The following is a 10,425-nucleotide window of genomic DNA, read 5'->3' as shown; positions in this document are numbered from 1 at the left end:
AATTGCCTACATACAGGCGCCTTGGAGCACTTTACAGGTAATTTCTGCACACGTTCTGTTTTAAAATTCTCAGTAGAGATGGGCTGGTATCATAGTTTTGCCGAACTTTGGGATCAGAAAGAGGTCCTTTAACGTTTTTTTCACTTATGTGGTATGTCGGACCCAACACCATCCCCACCCTCCACCCTCTGATTACGCTAGAGGAGGACGCGAAATAGTAAAGATGAAAGTGCTTAAGTACACTTTCCTGCCACGGAACACGTTACGGTTTAACCGAACGGTTTTGAACTCTCCCTAGTGTTTCAAGCTTTCGGTCATGCAGGGCTCTAAAGGGTTCAGATCACGTTCAATGGGGAAGCAACCCCACAATATCCTCAGAGAAAGTTTGAAATGCCAGAGGGTGTCAACAGTGTGGAAAGGTTGTCAAGAACGTCTCCCTGTCGCTCATCGCAACTGCTAACTGTCGTTTTCAGGCTGAAATGTGTGGGAATGATTTTAATGACGCCCTTTATGCCAATCACTGAGCTGTGGTGTATATGGAAGGTTTTCCTCAGCAACTCACAAGAAAACCGCGTGTTTTCAACACTGGGTTTCGCAGTTCTAACTATCATCCCAGAGGCGTCAAAAGAAAAGGTAAAATACGTGTAAGAGCGGATGTGACCATTTTCCCATCGTGTGACAAGTCTGCGGCGGCGCTGGGCAGAATTGTGGTGACGTTTGAACCAAATGTGATATCATTAACCCACTTTACACGACACATGAACTTCTTTTCTCGCATATGTCCACACCTTGTTGTTTGAAGCGTCATCGAGCCAGAGGGTGACGTCACAGGGCGCCACGCTTTTGCACCATTAGATAGGAAGGTTGCACGCTCCTTCGCGGCAAATTTAAAATTTATGGGTCGGAATAGGTGGGACTTACGGGGTTTCGAAAAAGTGAGCCTGTGATTCTATTGCGCAGTGTAGAATGCCGGGATGATTGCTTCGAAATGGCACGGCTGATTTCCTACCACAATCAGAGCTTATGCTCCGTCTATAAGGATCGCATTGCTGTCAGGAAGTAAAACCCCCTTCTTTCTTCGTTCCCTTTCACGCCCTTGATGAAATTATTGGTGTCATTACTTACAATACTACTGTGTGTCGTACAATGAGTCATTAATATTGAGAAAAGAAAGTAATTCTGTAAGTCGCTGACGCCCGTCACAAGGAAACAAAATTACTTTAGGTTTGAAAACTTCTGGTGAATACTGGTGAAGAGTGCAGCAACAATCAAGAAGCAGTTCTCAGTGCGATTCGAAAAGAATTTTCAAAACATTGTTGCTTTCAGTCTTTGTCATCGTGTCCTTAATCTCTAGAGCGGGAGTAACTATTTTATATTTTAAACATTGCACATGCTTATGCCCTAAAATCTTTCTATAATCAACCAGAAGAATGTTAAAGTACGGTCGCTCAAAGCGCACATTGTTTTAAGGTAAATCAGTCAAAATATTTAGGAGAGCAGGGAGAAACCTGCTTCTCCGATTTTGTAGAACCTATGTTGCGTGCTGTCGAGTCTACCGATTGTTTTTAACCGTGACCCTTGATGCGGTAAGCCCTGAAAGAATTAGGATGGTCACAATGCATTTGGGACCATAGACGCCCCCACCCTCTGCGCTGAAACTGGACATCTGCAGTTTTCAATAGGCAGTAACTGCTTGTAGCGCATATTAAATTTTATTTGTATCCCAGTTCTTGCACACGGCAAAAGTATTTTAGCAACTTCAGGTTGAAGCTCACTTCGGCTCTTGTAGACAGTGATACACTGTAAGTTTATAACTGCAGTTTTCACAGTGACGATAATGAGAAGATTAGGCAAAATGACGAAGTGTGAAAGTGCGAAGTTATAACGCAACATACAGAAAACCAAAAAAAGCAGAGCGAGTGGTAACAGAAAGAAATGTAAAAAAAGCCACTGATGACGCAACTGCAGTGAAACATGTCTGGATAAAAATAAGAAAATATTGAGTATGCTGAAGGAGGATCCTATCAAAAAAAATTCTTTTAAGAGATGTTACAAGCAGTGAGGCCCTCTTGGATTCATGCAAACGACTCTCTCCCAGAAACTGAAGTGCCAGATTTTAATGTAATTTATGTATATGTGCTTTGGATTCTTATGAGTTCCAACCGTATTTTAGACAGAACATTTTTCAGAATTAAATGCAGTCTCAATTTAATTTTAAAGTTTAGTTTTATAATATTGTAGGTATGCTTCTCAATTTCATTAGAAATACATTCCGATGGGTGTATTCCTTCTCTGGTCATGTCTTCATCATTCCCCTACCAGACACATTAACAGTTCAACGTGCAGAACTCTATGCGATCCTGAAGGTACTGGAGCTGGGAATTTTCTCATCTCTTCCTATGCTCTCCAGCGAACTTCAAGCGATCGAAGAAACGTACACAGCAAAGAAAATTATTCAGATTATACTTGTTTTCCTTCTAGTAGCTACCAAACCACTGGAAGGAAACGATTTAGGGAAATCACGGAACACCTAATTCAGGACTGCCTGACGGAGATTTGAACCGACGTCTTCTTGAAAACGAACCACTTCTCCTCTCGCTCGGTTCTAATTACCTGAGTACGTGTGCCGAAGACCTAGCTCAAATCATGACGCATTGAAACACTCCGTAAATAATTCTAATCTATCTGTGAATACTTGTCCATAGATTTAGAACTCTTCTAATATAAATCTGACTATATCCACAATGTAGCCACTGAAAAATCTTTGCCTCTTGGGTTTTGCGTTTGTGTGCCTAGATTAGGCACTGGAGGAAAGACAGGGATTGAGTTTAGAGTTTAACGTCCCATCGACAGCGCTTTCGTTTGAGACGGATTAGGCACTGGAAATGGGCAAAGATTAAGGAGACATGCTACGAGATACAGAAAGGGGCAATACAACAAATGCTCAGAATAATTATTTCACGCAAGTTTTCTGGTGAAAGATGATTTCTTTTCTTATTATTTCCATTTAGTGAGACTGATGAAATTGTCTCAGAATTTACACAGTCAAGTTTATAACTGACCTACGTGTCCTCCCGGAATTGCTTGCTGCTTGAACGCAGATTCCAGGATAAGAAACTGCGAAAAGAAATGTTACGTAAACAATGACTGAAGGACGTTTTACACAGCTTGTATAGTAAATTTACGATTATGAACTGAGAATATGGGTATAATTCATCAGTGATTTATATTCCTCCGAGTTCTGCAGCCGCAGAAAAAGAAATTGTGAAAAAAAATAACAGTCAAGTAACGATGCAGCTCAGTTTGTGAATAACGCTAGAAATAAAAGTGTTATCCGGCAGTTAGCCAATAAAGTGATAGGAATTTTTCTGAAAGTCAATAAAATACGAACGTGATATATATTATGTATCTGTTGGTACTAAGAGTAGGAAGTGTTTAATGGAGATGGCATCGGCGTTGCTGTATAATCCTGTCTGACGTTCAAGCTTACATAAAATCAATACTCGTTAAATGTCAATAGGCACAGTCTATTTCAACACAGCGAGGAAGGTAATTCAAACGTATTCGGGATGACATCACTTAAAATCCCCGTCCGGACATCCAGATATAGGTTTCCCGTGATTTCCGTAAATCGTTGAATTGCTTCTTTACAAAGAGACGACCGATTTCCTTCCCCACCATTCTTCATTACGAGTTTGTGTTCGTCTCTAATGACTTCGTCGTCGATGGGACGCTAAGCCATAGTCTTCTTCTTCCTTCCGTATTTTTTGCCTCTTTTAATTATATAATACGTGTTCGTAATTAAGTAGTCCTATCACACTCCCAGTCTCATTCTTATTTTCTTCATATCCTCCCTCGTTTTTTCCTTTTGTATGACACCCTATTGTCTCCCAAATCTTAGGAACAGCTAAGTAGTGCAACGAGGTTTTTGGTGCTGTGGAGTAAACTGTTTATAAAATTAGGGAAAAAGATTTTAATGTATTGTGGCTCGTAATAGTAATTGTGAAAGATGGCCTGCAGAAATAACTAGGATGCAAATCCTAAAGGGTGTTTCAGAAAGAAAGACCGGATTTTGGACGGTAGTAATTACGAAACACGGGACGCGCCGGCAAAGAAATGTGTGTTGTTTGAATGAGCGTGGCCTGCAGTTTCAGAACGTCGCTCTTAGATGACAGTCAATGCATCTTCAAAGTTTTCAGTCAGAGGTAAGACAGCGTCCACTTACCGGAAGGCATTATGTGAATTGCAATTTGCAAAGAGTGAGTCACTGATTTCGGTTTGGCACTTAACACCCTGCGCCCAATAACATTCGTCGTTCATATCGACAGTTTGAAGAGACAGGACGCTTGTGCAGAGGTCCATGTTAATCTCGCACGTCTGATGGCATGGTGGAAAGAATTCGGTAAACGTTTGAGCGGAGTCCACGGAAGTCTACTCGCCGCTCAAACAGAGAACTGGCAATGCCTGATACGACTGTCGTGGGAGTGTTAGGGCGTCGTTTGATCTATAAACCATACAGACTACAGTTAGTACCAGCTCTTCGAGATGGGGATAAAAAGGAATGAATTGACTACTGCAATGCTCTGGTAGAGGACACGGAAGACGATACATTTTTACCACTGTTGATTTTCAGTGGTGAAGCAACATTACATGTTAGCAGAAAAGTAAACAAACGTAACGTGAACATATGGGGGCTCCAGAACAGTCATAACATTAATGAGTACGAAAGAGACTCAGACTGGACAAATAACCTGGCCACACTGATAACTCCGGCCATCTGCATAATTTGGCAACACTGTGTGTTGCGGCACTTCCTGGAGGAAGTCTCGCCTCCAATTCAAGCGAGTCTGCTCTGATCATGGCTGTGAGCTATCGGCCACGGCAAGGTAGCTCATCGTGTTCGGTCAGAGGGTTAGCTGTCGTCTCTAATAAATAACTGAGTGAATGGATCAACAGTAAATTTCGACGAGTGTCAGGGGAACAAATGATTCAAATGGCTCTCAGCACTATTGAACTTAACATCTGAGGTCATCTGTCCCCTATAACTTAGAACTACTTAAACCTAACTAACCTAAGGACATCGCACACGTTCATGCCCGAGGCTGGATTCGAACCTGCGACCGTAGCGGTCGCGCGGTTCCAGACTGAAGCGCCTAGAACCGCTCGGCCACAATTGCCGGCCCGCCGCGAACAAATGCGATGAATAAAATGAACAAAGTGAGATTAAAAAACAAACAAAGCGGTGAAACATGTGGTGTCTGAATATGAGGTCTCGCAATCGAGACCGCTTCCTGCTTAAAATTTTATAGCGCATTTCGTCTGAATGTTGATGTCATGAGAGAAATCATACAATGTATTTTCCAATCTGCGACGTCGGTAATAGCAGTTCTGCCCAGTAGCGGACTGTCTGCCTCTGAACGCCACATGCGCCAGTGCAGTCCGGGAGCCATTCCTTGGTTACCGCCAGCGGTCGCTGCGGCTGTTCTACGCTGCCTAGCCCCCTGTCAAAGGCGCCTGCTATCGCTCGTCGCTTTGAACTAAAACTAAACTCCGTCCGAACAGGCTTTGGAAGGCCCAACGGTACCGACAGGCCGCCCTGTCATCCTCAGCCCACAGGCGTCACTGGATGCGGATGTGGAGGGGCATGTGGTCAGCACACCGCTCTGCTGGCCGTACGTCAGTTTACGAGACGGGAGCCGCTACTCAGTTTGCCTCATAAGGGCTGAGTGCACCCCGCTGGCCAACAGCGCTCGGCAGACCGGATGGTCACCCATCCAAGTGTTAGCCCAGCCCGACAGCGCTTAACTTCGGTGATCTGACGGGAACTGGTGTCACCACTGCGGCAAGGCCGTTGGCGCTCGTCGCTTTGGAGAGTATAAAATGCTTTACTATTTTTGAGTGATGTTCCACAGAAAAGGCTACAATTAGCATTTACTGGGTATCAACGTAGGCAGATGACCCGTTTTGGTATGATGACTTTTCTATTACACTAATATGCAAGACACGAGTAGGGCATAAAATTATTTTTACAGTTTGAGATTCAATTAAAACACCTCACTACGTTGTTTAACGTTATTAGTGCTTTATATGTCGCTTTTTTCTCCTTAGAGGCGATTTTTCATGCAATTATTTCGTCAGGTTTTCGTCTATTTGTGTCTGGCCACAGTGAGTAATGGTGGTGCACGGCGTTTTGCTGTAGTTGTTTGAGACAAACTTTGGGAATACTTTGCAGTGCAACGCAGACACACCGCACCTTTTGAGGACTGCATGTGGACCATGGAAAACGTTAACCCTAATGGAAAATGATGTTTAAGGTATTCAGTTAGCTTTAAACCAACAAATCTGTCGATAATGAAGCCATCCAGAATGGAAGCAAGTTGCTGGCTTCAGTGCAAGCAAACGTCTTCAGGGGGTGCCTATCTGCTACTACATAAACCTAGCACAGAGAACTATATTAATCAGTATGTTCACTTTATAGCTGTTCCCCTTGATATTTGTGTTCTACGTGACGAATAAAACTCAAATTAGTATCTTTGACAGGTGATTAGCATCTATTCAGAGCCGTTTGTGTATCGATGGAATTTGATATTCACAGAACGGACATCTATGGCCATTAGAACAGCTTACGGAGTCGAGAGTGCGAGAAGGCCAAGTGTGTAAAGGTTTTCTCCTGATTTCATTAAATAATTTCTTCTAGCAGTTATCAGCTCCATGAAGGAAAACGAAAAGCAAAAACAACAACAACCAAAAAAAGCCTCGAGTGCCTTTGTACCCACCACGATTTGATCTTACCGCCGACACCGTCCAGAGCCACTTTTTTTTTTCTAGTAATCCGAGAGGAGGAGCAGGAGCAAGGAAGGCAGGGGTCGTCTTCCGAGTCCTGGCCTCAATGTCCCATTCTCGCTCTTCCAGAGCCAAGGAAGGAAAGTGGTCTGCAGGATCAAGAGAACTTTATTTGATCAAGTTTCTTTATTTATTCATAAGTATGTATATTTTTCATTTATTTATTTTTATTTTATTTTGCTTATTTTTTTAGTTTTTTATTTTATTATTTCTAATCGGATCCTACTACTGCCACCAGAAGCTTTCGAGTCGCCTCCGCGTATTTAATGGTGGGGGGACTCCCACTAAAGCGTTTCCTCAGACGGTCGCAGGTTCGAATCCTGCCTCGGGCATGGATGTGTGTGATGTCCTTTGGTTAGTTAGGTTTAAGTAGTCCTAAATTCTAGGGGACTGATGACCTCAGATATTGAGTCCCATAGTGCTCAGAGCCATTTGAACCATTTTTTCCGCTTCCTCAGAGGATCAATCCTGTGCCGTGAATCATCTTCAAGTGTGCCTTCTATTACTTGGGACGCCCAATGGGCAGGGGGATCATTTCGACCAGGAAATCTCAGATGTGGGCGACTGGGGCGTGACGATCTGAAGCAGCATCCTCATCAAGTTGGTCGCATCGTCCATAACGCCCACGCGCGGATGTGGAAATGAGTCAACACCAGGCATCCTGCCAGTGGAAGCCTCGTTAAAGTAGTGTAGCCGACTTTGAACGTGTGACCTGCACTCACAAATTGTCCATACGCCACCTGGAAACTGTGGTCCATGATGACCATTAGAGGAAAGATGTGTGCAAAATAATTAAGTTGGACTCTAGGTAAGTGTTGGCATAACGCGTTCGGAGAATCATATTAATTTTGCGGAATCTGCTATCACGGAGCAGCGCTCGTGTCCGTTGTAGCTGGCGATATGTTGCAGTTTGGCAAACTGTACTGGAAACTGTACTCACAATGCGTTCATTGAGGGAACGTTTTGGAAGCAGATCGCAGTCGGGTGTAGAAGACCTCTCCCGACATCACATCGGAAGGTCACGTCTCGAATGCAGATGCCTTCCAGTCGTTGGTGAGGGTTGTGCAGCGCAGGTTCGAGGGCCGCCGTGAATACTCCTGATACAGGACTTCCCTGTCGCACCAACTGTGCAAGAGTGACGTGTTCAGTCCGCAGCTCGTGGTCGTGCGGTAGCGTTCTCGCTTCCCGCGCCCGGGTTTTCGGGTTCGATTCCCGGCGGGGTCAGGGATTTTCTCTGCCTCGTGATGACTGGGTGTTGTGTGCTGTCCTTAGGTTAGTTAGGTTTAAGTAGTTCTAAGTTATAGGGGACTGATGACCATAGATGTTAAGTCCCATAGTGCTCAGAGCCATTTGAACCATTTGACGTGTTCAGTCTGGCGGCTATTGACCATAAGCCAAGAGCGCGCCCTGTGGATTGCATAATAAGATCACTGTTGCTGACGACTCCCTGATGGCTCACATAGCTGCTGATGACTTAACAGCGGCCTTGGCGCGCGGCGCCCCGAGCAAGTCACTGGCCCGGACGGCTTACCGAACGAATTCTACCGCGTGTTCTATCCCCTGATGGGCGGGAAGCCCATGCGTTCGAGCACGGTGCGAATGAAACCGTGGTCGTTACGATCAAAGGCGTCATCAAAATCGACAGCGGCAAGAGCGGCTCGGAGGCGGCAGGCCACTGCCAGCGCCGTGGAGTCGTGGAAGCTCCAAGTGCCCTGTGGATGTTGTTGTCGCTGCCTAAACATGTCTGGCCAGGATGGATCAAGTATCCGATTGTAGCCTGAACTCGTGTGTGAAGGATACGGACGAAAAGTTTCTAGTCGGCTTTCAGGAGCGTAAGATGACGATAGTCGTGACAATGGTGAGAACCGCTTGATTTTGGAACCGGTATCATGATATCTTCGAGGAAATTCGTGGGGACTGTAAAATCGTCGTGGAGGAGGTATTGAAACATCTGAATCCACTGAGCGCCCATCAGGGGATAGAACACGCGGTAGAATTCGTTCGGTAAGGCGTCCGGGCCAGTGACTTGCTCGGGGCGCCGCGCGCCAAGGCCGCTGTTAAGTCATCAGCAGCTATGTGAGCCATCAGGGAGTCGTCCTGGGCCACTACCCTCGGGTCATGCAAATCGCGCAGGATGCGTTACTACTCATGTACGGTCCATGGGTCCTCGGAATAATATAACCAGTAATGCTGGACGAATACCGCAGCGATGGCACACTGCGAGTCGACGCGTCCACCCTCCACTGCCTCTGCTGATGTTATAAGGTGGCGCTTGCGGTGGATTCTCTCTCTGATGACGTGATATACGAATGCCATTTCGATGCGGATGGTATCCTGCGCCCTCGCCTAGATTCGGACTTCATCAAGCTGTTCTGCAGTGAGACGGACTGGGTGGGCTTTGAGACGATTAACCGCGGTCCGCCGGTCTCTTGATGGAGACTGTGTCATTAGTTCTCTCAGCGATGTGTAGCAAAAATCCGACGTCGCCTGACGCCAGCGCGGTTTGTCATGGCCATATCCCATGAGTGTCCGTCGGCTTGGCGCGGTTGAGCCATCAGTGTAAGGTGGAACGGTGTACATGCAAGCTTCAGAGGCAGCAGTCCGATGCAGCACTGATCTCCCGCTGACAGCATCCCTGTACAGGTGGGAAACATTCAGCATCCATGGGCCACGGCTGCGGTAAGTAAGTTGGTGGGGGAGTGTGGCTGAGCAGATGTTTGCCAAATGGTCGGTGAAGGCTGTCGGTTCCGCAACCGTTGTCGCAGCTTGGAGTCCTCGGTGGATGTATATCCGGTCGAGGTGGCTGGGAGAGTGGTCGGTGAAGTATATATAGCCACGTCGGTCCCCGTGATGAAAACGCCACGTGTCTTGCAGCGCCAGATCCTGCATGAGTGCTCATAATGCCGGGCAAGTAGAGTAGTGCAGTGTTTGGTCCACTGGATCCAAGACGCTACTAAAATCCTGTATTCCCATTCAGGAGTGGAGCAATTTAGTTTGAATAAAAGGTGACCCTTTCTCCATGTCCTTGAGAGCGCGTATATATTGATTATATTGACTGCTCTCCCCGTGATGGCAAGGCCTCATGCAGATGACCACGATACCGTCTCGTAATAGAATAGGGTGGCTGTTCCGCCAACACTGTCGCTAGATGGGATGCGGTAGTCTGTGTATCTATAAACGTTCAATTGAAGATCTGTGTGGACTTCATGGAGGAGGGTGATACCCAGGTCTGGCACCCAGAGCTTGTCATGGAACATCCGCATTTTGATGACAGATTGTATGCTGTTAACATTGACTGTACCCACACGGTAGTATTGGGACAGCTTAATACGGAGTATGTAGATGAAAATGGCAGCAGCTCGGTGGTAATCGAGCTGCTTGGCTACCCATCGTTTTGGCAGGCATATTCAACGCGGCCCTTCTGCGGGTGTTTGGCTCTCCCCGAGTGGGGCGCCAGTCCTGTGTGGCGGAGAAGCATTAAGGGCGTCTAGTGCGTCTTCTGCCTCCATTTCAGCCGCCCAGTCACCGAACTGAGAAGGGATCGGTGACGGCGCGTCGACGAGGGCAATGCGCTCCATCAGG

The 10,425-nt window shown here is 46.1% G+C and overlaps 1 pseudogene; it reads right to left on the bottom strand.

The window, feature by feature from the left end:
• Positions 1–5,738: 5,738 nt before the first annotated feature.
• Positions 5,739–5,856, bottom strand: LOC124560052 (annotated as a pseudogene).
• Positions 5,857–10,425: the final 4,569 nt, after the last annotated feature.

The sequence above is a fragment of the Schistocerca americana genome, chromosome 1 (assembly GCF_021461395.2).
Source record: "Schistocerca americana isolate TAMUIC-IGC-003095 chromosome 1, iqSchAmer2.1, whole genome shotgun sequence".
Classification (NCBI taxonomy): domain Eukaryota; kingdom Metazoa; phylum Arthropoda; class Insecta; order Orthoptera; family Acrididae; genus Schistocerca; species Schistocerca americana.
The sequence above is the reverse complement of the archived record's forward strand: the minus strand, read 5'-3'. Positions and strand labels throughout refer to the sequence as shown.